This window comes from Psammomys obesus, unplaced genomic scaffold (genome assembly GCF_907164565.1).
Source record: "Psammomys obesus unplaced genomic scaffold, mPsaObe1.curated_primary_1811, whole genome shotgun sequence".
NCBI lineage: Eukaryota > Metazoa > Chordata > Mammalia > Rodentia > Muridae > Psammomys > Psammomys obesus.
The window spans coordinates 3,013,739-3,028,731 of record NW_026591711.1 but is presented as its reverse complement, the minus strand read 5'-3'; the positions used below and the strand labels follow the sequence as shown (position 1 = coordinate 3,028,731).

Genomic DNA, 14,993 nt, shown 5'->3' with positions numbered 1-14,993 from the left:
CCAGATAACCTCATGCCTTCCTCTATCATTCTTTCCTCTCCCCAGTCTCTCATCCGCCAGGTAACCTCATGCCTTCCTCTATCATTCTTTCCTCTCCCACATTGTTTTACATCTCCCTCAGAGCTTCCCGGAAACATCCTGATTAGGTGTGTCAAAGTGATTAACATCCATAAATAAAGCCAGATGTGGTGCCCAACGCCTTTAAACCCCAGAACTTGGGAAGCAGAGGCAGGGGGATCTCTGAGTTCGAGGCCAGCCTAGGCTACATAGTGAGCTTCAGGACAGCCAGGGATACAGAGAAACCCTGTCTCAAAAAAAATTCATAAATAAAATATTACCTATTCCTATATCACATAAGACTTAGGTGTAAATGACAATAACCCCAAAGCATGTAAAAATATGGAAGGCTTGAGCCAGTTGTTTATTTACTCTGTCATGACAGCTTAGCATTTGATTAAAGGCATTCAGAAAAGGTCATCTGTTCTAATCAGTGAGCAAGGGGAAGCTTGGAAGGTGAAATATGAAAGGAGAAAAATAGAAAATAATTTGGGCTTTTCATAACTCAAATTAGTCATGGGACACGTACATGCATGTACTCACACACACACAGAACAATTTTTAGTCAAGCAAGCACTGTGCTAGGCACTAAGTCTATAGAGTTGACAATCTAGTGAGAATGTATTAGTCAAGGATGAATGTAACAAAAGACCAGTGAGAAATCGATAAGGAACAAAGTTCCAAACAAAGCCTGTGCCCTTAGATGAGGTGTCTGAAATGGCCTGTGTCTGAAAAGTGGTTGTAAGCACCTCCTTTAGAGCATTCTGAAGATGAAAGTAAAACAAAGATGCCTTGAACACACTGAGATGTGGGCAACTGGTGTTCTGTTTGGAAGAGGCCAGATTATTGCATATCACTATTAGAGCCAAAGCAGGAAGGTATCAAGAAAGGGCTCATAAGTAGGAATATTCGAAAAATAACTATCAACCTGCCTTAACATTTATACTTTTGGTTTTGGCCCTCCTAAACAAAAAAAAAAAAAAAAAAGAGAGAGAGAGAGAGAGAGACTTTCTTAAGGAAGTGGCGGAAGAAACCCCATTGCTTAAGACATTGATAAAACAGATGGTCCAAAGCCCCAGGAGCTCTCCACAAGGATTCATCCTTCCTAGAGGAAAGCAGAGGGCCAAACTAACCATGTTAAGTGTGCTTTGCACCTCTAGCTTGGCAAAAGTATGAAAATGGAGGTTTACATTTATTGGTCTTCTCCCTGATTTCTTACACAGGTACTCATGTTAGCTTCAGTTTTTCTGTCTCTACATACTGCCAGCTTGTCAAGTTTCCTCCCTCTGGGGAGGGCTGTGTGCTCTGGTTCTGGAGGCTTCCCTTCATAATGATTGTGCTTTTGCTACTGCCAGAGCCTCAAGGGTTTTACAGCTGTATCAGGTTTCTTGGCTTGGGAACACCATACTTGAGGTTATTGGTGTTTAGACCTCATATTGTATAAGCTTGAGGTTTTGATTTCTCAAAGAAACCTTACCACTTTTCAGAGACCCGGAAGGCAGAAAGCTTGATGGTGGCTTTCCTAGAGAGGTGGAGGTCTCACTTGAAGCTCTCTGTTCCTCTCAGGCCCAATGTTTTTTTCTCAAGTGTTTAAACTGCAGCCTCCGAACCACCCTGCACTGTCAGTCTGTCCTCTCTGGCAAGCAGAGAAAGACGGGTTTGTTTCAGTTTGGCCATTAACCATATTGCTGCTAAAGGTTTCATTCTTCACTGTGAGTAATTGATTACTGCACAAGCCCTCCAATAGAGATTTAATTATAATCATGTGATTTATAAACTTTAACTCAAGTTAGATAAACAAAAATTTGCATGTTTATTCCATGCTAGATGTATCCTTTCTGAACACTGATAATCTTTATGTTCTTAATATTAATTATTCCTTGACAAAAAGAAATACTTGTTGGATTTATGATGGAAGATCTTAATAAGTCTGCTGAATTCATGGCATAAGTTATCCAAAGTAGCTTCTTCATACAGCTTAGGGCACAAATAATATTTGTGTCAAACAAAGATTTCCAGAAAAAAATTATAGTAGGGTAAAGACTCATCCTAATCTGCATTGTAGGCTTTACTTTTATATATTCAGAATAATACATATTTGCATTTAAGTCTCATTAAGTCAGAGTATTATAGTGATTTTGGAATATGTTGTAAAAATGGAGTTGGCATTCCAATCAACTGAAGTCCTAATTTAAATAACTTATTTTATTTCTTGTGCCAATCAATCTTTTTCTTCCAGAATATCAAACCGATTTTTTGTACTATTTATTTGTAAAACTCACATGACATAAACATTATGTGACAGAAGTTGTTTGGTATCAAGAGAGAGAATATCATCTCAGAGAAACATGTCATCCGGGAATAGGAGGAAAAAAAATCACACAAAGTAATTTTATTTGTGTCATGGCTTTTCACTGTTGGCTACATGTGTGACAGTCAATTTTGTATTAAATAGTAACAATATTTGTTTATGCTTGAATGTATACAATAGTAATGCAGATTTTACAAAGCATATTCTTGTTTGGAAAGACTGTTGAGTTCATGATATACTTAATGGCCAGTTATAAAAGAACATTGACATTTCATGTCTTAAGAACATTCAGCTGCCACTTGCTGTCAAAATTCAGTGTCAGAATTTTCATTTTACCCTCAAATCTTGCAAAAGTGCAATTTTGGAAGGTCATAAATAGCCAAATACAATTTCATTTGATTCAGACTAGTAGTACATGCTAGTACCAAGCACAGGCTGTTGGAAATCATGGATATTATATGACAGTATTGTAACGAGTGAGCTTTGGGGACAAACTTGCTGTTCGCTGCAATTTCTCATTTCCAAGGACTAATACAGTAACAGTATCGAGATGCTTTGTTTTGTTGAAGTGATAGTGCAGATCTTCATTTGCTAGCATCTGCTGGGAAGAAAGCTATTGCACATGTTGAGTCTTTTGGTCAATGAAATGTGCAGCCTGTGTCTATGATTTTTTTGTTTCAGTGTATGAAAATGCTCACGGGACAGGGTCCTGCTGAGTTTTGGTCCCTATGTCATCAGTGCTATGAGTGCACATTGTCAGTTGTTTAAACATTGTTGAATCCGCTGTGGGTTGGCAAGAAGCATCTGGGAGCCAGACTTTTCCTGTGGACACGTGCCAAGTCCTATATTGTATTTCCTCACTGCACTGGACCGTATTGAGATAATTTTTCTTCTTGACTTTTTTTAATCCAGAAATTGTTCTCCAAAGCTGAATAAAGGATCATGTGGAAGAAAAAAAAAAAACGAAAAAAAAAAAAAACTTTTCTAACAGAGCTACCTGAATTCTGTAACCCTGGCTGATAAGTACTTTCCTTTAGGCAGAATGGGAGTGACTAAGTCCTGTAATTAGACAGCATTTGGACAGTCAGCACTAGGAGGTGAGATAAGTAGTTCAGGAAAGTTTACATAGTTACTTTATGTATTGTCTTTAAATTGATGATTTACTCTAAACAAGGACAATAAACATTGAATGGTTCTCTAAATAGGATAGTTGGACAGGCCATTAAATTTACATATTTGATTACAATATTTAATTAGATGGAAATAAAGTCCTGAATTGTACTTTAATATAGTGTACATAATTATAGCATAACATTTTATCAACTACAAATGTCAGAATAAGTTTATTAAATGTCATACTTCTATTAAAAATAGTTTATAAACAGATATAAAAGCAAGAATGCTTTCTCACACTGGAAAACAGGCAAGGGATTAGTCTTGCAGGCCTGGCACTCTCTAGCCTTTGGTCCCTAAAGTGGCGGATATTTGTCCTTGCAGGGTGGGAAGTTGAAATTTACTCAATTTCCTACTCTGAAATGCAGTGTGTGACCTTGAGAAAAAAAATCAGCTACGGCTTGCCTGTCATGTACATTAGGAATGCCTTGGCTCTTTTACATAAAACGTTTTGTTTATGTTGGCTATATTTCTGGAATCCAAGGACGAGAAACTTTGAAATGAGAGTTCAGCCTGTCCCTTTAGGGAGCCAAACCTGAACAAGGGTTTTATTTTTTAAGCTCAGACTTGTACTATGTACTTGGAAGAATATCAAATGCTGCTTTGCAGGAGACCTCCGTCAGATGAGCTTTGTGTGTCTCGTCGTCCCTTTTTCCCTACAATTCTTCCTTGCTTCTTTGGGGAACCCCATTCTACAGAACTATTACGGTTTCAAAATGTCTTTTCTTTCCTGGCCATGAGAAAATACTTTAAAACAAATTCGTCTCTTTGCTAAGAAAATACCTCTTACCTTTAAAAACAATTTATTTACATTTTATTTTATATGTGTTGATGTTTTGCCTACATGTTTGTCTGTGTAAGGGTGTCAGATCTTGGAGTTACAGACAGTTGTGAGCTGCCATGTGGGTGCTGGGAATTGAACCCAGGTCCTCTGGAAGAGCAGTCAGTGTTCTTAACCGCTGAGCCATCTTTCTTACCTTCAAATTGGGAGGTTCTTTAATTGTCATTCTGTATATCTGTGCACAGCTTCTCATAGGCCCATGTAAATCTGTATTTTGAGAGTGGTATTCTTTGTATTGTGTAAAGCACTTATTTACTGCTTTGTTAATGTTTTACTGTAGTCAACAGTAGTGAGGAGCTATAGCTATCTTCTTCAGGATTGGTCAGTTTCCCTGAGCTCCTGCAAGGACGGAAGCTGCACTCAGCTCCGCCTGCTTCGGGTCTAGGCCTTCCCCTGTCTTTCTTCATACTCAGTCTCTGGGAGGGAGGTGATGAATGCGATTTTTCCATTTGCAAGCTGCTTTCCAACAGAAAGAAAAATGGAAGGAGCAAATGCCAAGCTTTACAAAATTGACTCTTCTGCTTTTCAGCAGTGGACATTGTCTTCAGGGAGGATATTTTATTTCAAACTGTCAGGTAGCCATGTTATTTCGTCACTGAAGAGTGTTAAAAACAAGACTGTTGTGTCAATATGACATCATGAGATTGTCTTTCTCATAAGTTCCATGTTTTATCAGTAGGTTAGAGTGCTTCTTAGTTAAGTAACAAGTATATGAACAAATGTTATATGTAGAATCTCTATATACACATTGTTTGTATATAGTACATAAAGTGTATATACACACTGACAGGAAGAACTTGGGTTCTGGACACAGACTGCCCAGGTTCGAATCCTGGCACTCCTTCTTGAAGCTGTGTTTGCTGCACTACTCACTGAATGCCTCCATGTCTCTATTTCTTCATCCAGAGCATGGGAAAATAGTGCATCCTACTTAGAGGGCTTCAAGGATTGAAGTGCCTAGTAGTCTCTGCACACAATAAGCCCTCTGATTATCATCGTAATGACTACTGCTATAAATCTACTATGCAGCATACAATGTATTGTTGACTTTACCTCATTTTGTCCTCAAAGTGATGCTCTAGGGTACACATTATAAATTTTGTTTTCCAGATGAGAAAATTGAAGTTGAGCAAGTATGCTACTAAAGCAAATTAGCATTTTAAACTGCCATTTGGATTTTAATTATAAACAATCTCAGTGAGGAAAAAAGGTCAGGGGGACAAAAATATGTCCTTTTCCTTGGGCTAGTTTCCTTGTATTTAATGAATGCAGCTTTTGAAGAGACCTATGAAAATAGCTGAAATTCACAGATTATAATCAGTATGAAAAAAGCTATATAGTAGTATGTGCTTTGATCCTGGACTTAGTAAGGACAGCAGCTCAGAGAAAACAGCTTAGTTTCTGCGTTCTTTACTCCTTTTCTGTCAGAATTAGTCTCTGACTACTGATATGAGCAAGCCATAACAACAGCCCAACTGGAATATGCAGCTAGCCAAATCCATTTAACCTTGGTTCAACAAACATTCTTCAAAACCATTTCATCATGTGCTGGTCTGTGGTAATATGAGGAAACTGTTGGGGAGGTCATGCCTGAGGAAAGTAGACCAGGAAACAAATGTTTGCAACAGTCAGTATGCGAGTGTCAGCCTTCATGCGTCCAGGAGTTCAGGGGAGCTGTGGCTAGTTGCCTGCTGGGTGGAGAAAGCCTCCTGTCTGTGGGATTGATTGAGCCAGGTCTTCAGGATCAGTAGGACTTAGATTTCACTTCTGGCCCATGTGAAACTATATCACAAGAGGACTTGAAAATGAAGTCACTGAACTGCATATCTGGAGTTAACGTGAAGAACAAGAGAGGTGTTAGAAGTATATGGAGTCTCATAATAAAACTTTTAACTTCTTTAAAGATGAGGAGTTTGTAGTGTCTGCCATTGGGCTGAAATGGACTTGGAGAAGGTTCCCATGTGACAGCGTATTGGTGAGTGAGCTTGAGGGGAGGGACTGAGCTGCAGCGACTCCTCAGGGCTGTTCTGAAGAGGGCACCTAGTGTCCACTGCAGGTGGATTCTGTAAATTCTGGGTCATCTGAGACTTCAAAGTAGGCAGCAGAGAAGCTATTTGGTCAGTGTCACACAGTATTTCTGCCACCTGGAAGGTGAAACACTGATTTTTCAGACTCAGAGTCACAGCAATGACAGACAATAGCAGAACTTCTGTAAAGCTGGTGGTCATGGATAACTGAGTCTAGAACTGTGCCCACTGGTGCTAACTGCTTGATCCACTGTGGTCATTTCCATGTATTTACCATTGTCTTAGAGTAGATACAGGCCTACTCTCAGTTGACTGAAGCCATGTGTCAGATCTAATCAGGCACAATATTACAGGATGTCCCCTCGCTCCAAAAGTCTAGTTGCAAAATGTAAGGAAGAAAAGAAAGAAAAGAATTGGCTTTGTGGGAAAAGAAAACACAAAGGATTTTACTCAACAACTAATGTGAGTCAACAGCATCCTACAGTGCAGCCCTGAGATTTCATGCTTGGGCAGTGTAAAATTACTGTTAGTGTTCCAGGTTAGCAAACTCCTATTTTTTCATGTGCTAGATGAACACTGTGTAAATATTTAGCTAGGCCTACTATGGAAAATACAAGGCAGATTTCTTAAAAAAAAAAAAATTGTGTTAAAGAATCCCTCAATAGTTGTAAGAATGATTGAGATGTCCAGGAGCTTTTGTTTGTGAAGGTTGTATTGCTCAAGATCTGTTATATCAAAACTAAAACTGAAACTTCAAAAATGTTAATTTTTAAATGAACTTTTAAATCATAATGATAGTTATTACATATGTGTAACTTATTTCTAGAGAAAACAGCTTAGTTTTTTTTTTTCCTCAGAACAGTGAGAGGAAGAACATATTGTTTGCATTTGTGACAGCTCTCTTGAAATTCTTTCTAATGTAGACTTTCATATCTTCTTCCACATTCAGTTTGCGTGACGTGTTGATTCAGTTCAAGTCCAGTCAGCCGTAAAAGGGACAGGGAGGACTTCTGATGGTTTTTTGCAGGTGATTCTATTACTCACCCCAGACTCCAAAGGCAACAGTGGAAGCTTGGGGCCCTGGTGGATCTGAAATAACATCAGTGGATTTCCCATACTTCTTCACACTGAAGTTCCAAAGTCTGTCTTGCACTTGAACAGATATTTTACCCATGTGTGAGCCTGTAACACTGACGTTTGTCATTTGGAAAATGTTGGTTCATTACATTATTCAGAATCCAAACACAGACACGTTTTTAAAGTACATATTGTCACCATCATCTCTCATCAGGAAAGTCCCCCAGTCCTGGGGGCTGCCAGTGGCCTACAGTGGTGGGTGCAGTTTTCTAAAATTCCAGTCTTTGCTTGAAAGCTTAAATTCTGTCATTGGTTTCTCTAAAAACAGCACATTTGCTTTATTTCTGAGACCTTATCTGCCAGACTCTCAGGTGCAAGTAACTAGTTTGTTAGTCATTCCGGTTTCTCACTTGGGCCCCTGAAGTGGAGGAAACAGCCAGCGCCTGGAGCATGTGAGCCCTGAGTTCAGATGTCTGCTTTTTAACAGAGATGACTGTAGGCACTTGAAGATCAAATGAGATAGCCATATTATAGGTAAATAACCTAATCACTAACTTAATAATGAGTAGGTGGTAGTTTTTACCTAATAAAATCTAAACAATACATTGACAAATTTATTTTCTAAAAAGGGCTTAAAAGCACTTGAGATATTTTTTGATAAAAAGGCTTATAAAGAAAACCTTGCTGAAGAAATGTGGACTACAAGGTATCGATAGTGGTTGTGTTTAAATCAGTATAGTTTTTAAAATGATTTTTTTACTTTTAACTTACTGCCATTTTTCTATTTTCTAGCAATTCGTAGATAATGCTTTTATACTTTATAATAATAGAAAAGTTAATTTACATTAAAAAGGAATTTTAATTCTATTTTAAATATAGAAACCAAAAGAATTTTTTATAGAAGAAATCATTTAATTTGACTTTCTTAGGTTAAGAAAAATTTTAGCACTGAGTTCTTAACCAATTTTTAAGGCAGCAAAGAATCTTTTTATTACACCAAAGTTCATATTTCATGAAGCTCCCATCCAGATTACTGGAGGGGTAGCGTCAGTGACACAGTTGCTTGGTTGGTTATTTGGTTAGCTGGTTAGTTGGTTGGTTACTTGTTTGTTGGTTGGTTGCTTGCTTGCTTGCTTGCTTGCTTGCTTGCTTGGTTTGAGACTGTAGCTCAGGCAGGCCTGGAGCTCACTATAGTCCAGGTTGGGCTCAGACACAGCCACCCTTCTCCTTTGGTCCCCCAAATCCTGATACAGTCATGGGCTGTCTTGCCCGATTCAGAATTTTATTTGTAAACTCTTTCTTTTCTTGTTGGCCATATTTGCTTGTGGATGGTAAAGTGCTTCTGAAATGGAGATGTATGTGTCAGTAGCAGGTGACAGCCGTTTTAGGAGCGTCCGTGGTCTACTTGGACAAATGATGGTTGAGAGTGCAGGCTGTGCGACCTTGGTCCAGACAGGAAGCACCCCACCATCTGCTTAAGGAAATGATGAAACTGAACAAATATCTAAACTTTCTTTCCCTTCACAGGTTGCTTTTCCCAGTTCTATCTGATGAGCTCTTAGCCTGAGTTTGAGGTTGTTTCCTTTTTTTTTTTTTCCTCAACATTTCAACTATAATGTAAACTATATAGTGTCTGAGTTAAAAGGTCATTATTTTTCAAAATTTTGTTTAAATATTAGTTTTAATATAGTACAGAAATGTATTCCACTTTAGTGACATTTTATTTTTCTTTTGTGGTACAATGCTGTCATTTTTATCTTAAACCATTTAAAGACTTTTCACCTAATTTGATCATATAATTGAGCAGATATTGTTTGTTTTGTGCCTTATATGTCATGTTGGCCTTTTTGTTTGGTTGGTTTTGATTTTCCGATACAAGGTTTCTCTGTGTAGCACTGGCTATCCTGGAACTCTTTCTCTGTAGACCATCCTGGCCTTCAACTCACAGAGATCTGCCTGCTTCATGTTGGCCTTTTTAGTTGCTAAATTCAGAAATTGCTGAGAAAAAGTAGCTCACTCCTAAGGTAATGACCTTGGTCTCCCATTTTTAACCCCTGGGGAGTCTGGTTATCACATGGTCCTCCCCAAGTCTTCAGAAAGCTTTAGGCTAGACCTCATTCCCTCTGCACAAGGACTAGGAGCAGCATCGTGATCACAAGAAGTACAGCATCAGGCTGCTTGACCCAGTTTCCTGGAGAGCACATGTGACTCCACCCCTTCTGTCATCTTAACCGTCTGCTCATTTTGAAGTTTAAGGCTAAAGCATAGGCATGTGCTTGTATCTTTATAAAACACATATGGCTTTAAGTTGTTTTATTTCTTTAATTTAAAAATTATTGTTTTATTCTTTTTTGTCTGGCTTACTTATTTGTTGAGAATTTTATATGAGTATTATGTTTATATCATTTCCTCCTCCTCCTCCTCCCTCATTGTCAGTTATGTATCTCTTGCCTATATGCGTCCTCTTGACTCTCCTCCAGCCTGCAGAGCTTACCACACAGTCGGAGAGAAAACACAGGGTAAGGCGCCACGACTACAGCCCCCTTCCCACTATTGTCCCCATCCTTCACATCACAGCATAAGGACTAGCATTTTACGTCTTCAGTTCCATGTGCCACATGTTCATTTGCTCAGGGATGCACTCTCTCCTTATAGCACCCTAAAACCTGGGCCCTGAATGTGCAGGTTAGCTCGTGGCTCCAGTGTGGGGTGAACTTTCAGAACTTTTGTATAGAAAGACTCATCTTCACCATTTCCATGTAAGCATGTTTCCTTTGCTAAAGAAGAAAAGAAGCTTGCTGACTTGGAAACAAATCTGTTTTCAGTTATGGCTTATATTAAAAACTGTGCCAAATATTTGATCCTGTGTTAGGGACGTTTGAGGGTGTGAAAAGCTTGAGCTGAAGACAGCTAGGAAAACAGAAAAGACAGAGCTACATGTTTTTAGCATTACAAAAGTTATTCTATTTCCAGAACCACGGGGGGGGGGGGGGAGATGGTTTTGATACAGTGCCTGGTGGTATAGAGCCTTCACTCTGTGTGAAAATGTCTTCCATGTCCTTAAACAGCAGATACTTAAAATAGTCCATAAATTGAAGGGTGTGTGCATGTCCACCCGTGTGTGTGTTTGAACCCTTAACAAGTTGACGTTTTGTTTAAAGTCAAAGAAGAGATGCTTAGGCTTACCAGCTATGCCTGAGGCTTAACCCTTTCACATAAATGTCCCAGTTGGCTAGAACCTGAGCAAGTTATTCAGGCTCTACAAATTGTATCATTTGCATTTATAAAATAAGGAGGCTGCAGGTGTCTACCTATTTATCGCCTCATAGAATTACTGGAACATTTAGCTGCATAGTGGATTCAAACATGGATAGTATGGGCATTTAAGCAAAAATACTAACTCTTCTTAAGAAAACACATGATTACTTAATCAAATGAAGCGTATTTTTCTCTTTTGATATACATTGCAAGAGTTTTATGCTCTACCAATTGAGCCTAAAATACATTGTAATTGCATAATCAAGACACTGTTTTCTGAAGGCCATCCATGAGAAGCATCATCATTGTGTGAGTCAAAAGAGTTTCTTGTGCTGCCTAGCCTAGGTGCTGGCCAAGTGTCTGTAGCCTTTCTTAAGCATGGGTTTTAAGCATTTTTCTGTTTGATTATTCATCCTAAAAGTAGGAACATTAATAAGCTAGAAACAGCAATATTGCAAATGTCCCAGAGCTACACAGGTTTGTGATCCTTATTAGGATAATAATCCATTTGCTAGGAAACTGCATCAGTTTTCAAATTAAATAGATTAATGTAAAGGAGAGGAGAAGTCTCTGGTTTTTCACATTGTGTCTCTTAACATGGATTTTCCTGAAAAAAAATTGGAAAGACTTGACTATCTGTTTTTCCTCCTGTCCTCACTCAACCTATTAAGGAGGCCAAGTAGCCATTAAAAAAAAGGAGTGTCTGTAGTTAGGCTCAGGATTCTGTAGGTCAGATGGTTTCTGGAAGTTTCATATTTCTGACAAGGTTTAAAGTTAAAACCTTTTCTGATTACCAGACATTTTTAGAACACAGCTGATTAGCAGTTCTGCCTGTATTTGGTATTCGATTATCCTTGGCACCTAGCTTGCTTTATTTTCATCTTGCCTGATCACAACACAATCTACGAATGATTCTTCTAACACAGTGTGATTGGAATAATAACTTCGAGTGTTGGAGACTTTCGTGCCACAGCTGAGAAGCATGTAAATACAAGCTGCTTATTTGCAAGAAGCTTCCAGATTTGCAATATGATTGCTATGGAAACCACATAATGAAAACCTTATAACCATCTGTGTGGTTTGATGGATTTTACTGCATAGCTGGGCTGTTTTTGTTTACTATTATTAAATTGTTGAATGGAATATATTAACCCACAAACATCGACTATTTGTGGTATTAATTAGTATTATATAATGACATTGTGCCTCAGTACGAAAATAAAATATGTTTAATAATAAATCTAAGTAAAATAACATGCAAATGTATGTATTTCTAATATGGAGTGAAGATTATTATTACCTAAATTTTGGTTATTTATTTTGCTATAAATTTTTGGTTATTTGTCCGTCTGCAGCTTTTAGTGGTGTGGAGAGTTTTGCTCTGTTAAGAAATAAATGTTAGGACTTCCATGATTTTTGGATCCATTTGTTCACAGTATTTAATAAGAACTTTCCTTTGTGCCAGGCTCTAGTCAGTATTCATTGTGGCTATTATCCCCTAAAATTAAAAATAAACAAAATTTGAGTTTATGGTTCATGTGAAAGCAATTTGTACTGTTAGGCCAAGATGAATGAATTGTTGAATATTATTTAGAAAACTTGATGGATGGATTGTATGAGGTTTTCACGTAAAATGTCAGTACAGTTTTGAAATGCAAAAACAGCAGCACAGAAGCACCCCAAGCTCTGCCACACACTTACATCTCACAAAGACTGGTGTGGATTCTTTGCTGTAAATATTGGTGCTCAAGTATTTTAATGTCATTATTCTGATGATCTAATAATACATTTCACAGAGCAAAGTTTTCCCACACCAGCACAATCTTTAGCATGTGATATAGGCACATTTTAATAAACTAAAAAGAAATGTGTAATGATAAATTCTTCAAAATTTATTGTAAACTTTGCCAAGATTATTTTCTATTTAATTTCGCAAGTATTTTTTTTATGGTACATTGGTGCTAACAGTGCATGGAGAGTCTAAAGTGCATTTTCCCAAAAGCCAGAAATAGTCCTTACTACCTAGATGAGGCTCTGCTGTAGCTTTGACTAAGGACAAGCACCCTTACGGTTTTTACCCGTTAACAATGGCTTTGTGGCCAGAGAGGAAGGGAAGGCACGCTCTGTCTTCCATCTTTAAAAGTAAATGTTCCATCTGTGAAAAGAGCGGGCAGGATTAACTGTGAAATTCTGCCTGTAGAGTTTATGTGAGAACAGCCCATAAACAACCCGCTTGTGATAAGTAGTCCTTGAGGCTTGGCCCAAGTGAGATGATGGTTGTTCAAAGAAGCACCCCGTATTGAATTACCGAGGTTAACTCGGCAGTGTGCATGAAGACAAGTCATTCCAGCTGCTCCTTATTTTGGAGCTTTTATTATTTTGTCTGAGTTGAATTATATAAACTCAAACCACTTACATTGGACTTCCAAGTACAGTAACTCTAAAGCTTGTTTCAAATCCTTGTGTCGATTAATCACTAGTTAAAATGTACAGGAGATTTTTCTAATGCTTCACAGTTGCCCTTTTCTCTGGTATTCATCCTGTCCAGTTGCAAAAACACATCCATGTTCCCCCAACAACACAGGTTATCTGGGCTAGCCTTTTCGTGATGATTTGTCCATTAGTCCCAAAACCAGAGCCTTAAAGTGGTCTAGGCAGGCAGGCACAAAGCTTATCGATTCTGGTTCCTCCATCTCTCACAACACCTCCTTCCTGTTTCCTCTGCCCCTGCAGTTCAGGACTTCCTTCCTCTTTATCTAGACTCTCCACGACCCTCATTCAGGCAGTCTGAGACAATGGGATCTAATGCTCATTTCTAAAGCAATTTCAGTCCTGCCCTGTCTGCTCAGAAACTTTGTAGGGCTCTCACTGCCCACCAGACTGGAGTCTGAAGGCTCTAACAAGATGTTCATGGACCCTGAACTGGCCTCCATTTCTCACATTGTCTGCTAGCTTGCTCGTCCCCAAGAGTACCATGCTACTTTGTCCAGTGAATGTTACAGTGCCTTGTTCTTTAAGTTGGGATCTGGGAGTCTTGCATGGGTTCCCATGTGCCTGGGGTGAGTGGATCCCCGGCACCTCTGCAGTGCTCTGTGACCCCCCCCCCCCCATCAGGGGTGTCCGCTGTTAGCTCCTTTCCCTGGGTCTCATCCCCAGCAGGCAGTCAGCTTCCACAAGGAGGAAGCTTCCTGTCACCTTTGCCTCCTTGGCACATCCTCCCTCTCACTCGTGGGGAATCCTCAATGTAAATTAGTTGGCTGGCTGACTGCATAGTCATACTAGCTACCTGTGTGGATGTTACATGCACATTATGGATTACTCTTGAGTTAGGACATTTTTTAATTTAGTTTTTCTTTGCTATGCCATTTATTTATACATCCTAGATAATTTTTTTCAGTTTTGTATAAATCCTTAAGTAGGGAAAGTGATAATGTCATATATCTATTTTTAGTAGAAAAGAATGACATAGTATGATTTTGTTTAAAGCCATTTTTTGCTTAATTCTTTGCTTAATTTCGTTCCATATCCTGGGATGGGTATGTGCTTGTATTGTGTGGGAGAAAAAAATTAAAGCAAAATACTGACTACGGGGGATAAAGAACATGGGATTTTTCAACCACAGACTTCTAGTTTGAGTCACATGCTTTGGAAGTTTGCCACCTTCTGCGTTTCAGTGTACTTGTCCATAGAAGGATGATTACTAACCATCCATCTAGAAAGCCTGATGTCCTGTGGTAGTGACATGTAGTAGAATTTGGGGTAATTCAAGGTAATTTAGGGGAATTACCATGAAGGGTTAGGACCCATCTACTAGCCTCTTGAGAGAAGATTAAGTGAGGAAGCCAACGATCAGGTCTGACAATTCATGACCTACGGATTATCTATATTTTATATCATAATTTTTTCCTGTGCTGTCTTGATGTTTTAGGAACCATGGTTTTGTTGTAATATTCCTGCTACTCAGTATAAGTAGCATATTTGTATAATGTTGGCTGTTGCTTTACCAGAATTGAGAGCTGTCGTGAATTTAAGATTGCTCCGGACAAGTTTTTCTAAGTATTTAAAACAAATATGCAACACATTAGCGCGTATCTTACATTGTATCAGCTCACCTTGAGCTTTGGTGAGGGTGTTGTTTGGTTACTAACAAAGGAATGTGGATCTTGAGTGTTTCGTGCTTTTAAATATAGTTGTTAAGTGCTGTAGACTCTGTCTACAGAGATAGGCTCTCTGATAGACTCGGGGCCTG

At 38.7% G+C, this 14,993-nt stretch overlaps 1 protein-coding gene across 2 annotated transcripts in view; it reads left to right on the top strand.

Annotated features, from left to right (window-relative positions):
• The window catches only part of Skap2 (src kinase associated phosphoprotein 2), a 155,048-nt gene that overhangs the window by 119,153 nt on the left and 20,902 nt on the right, over positions 1 to 14,993 (top strand). The gene's annotated exons all lie outside the window — the stretch shown is intronic.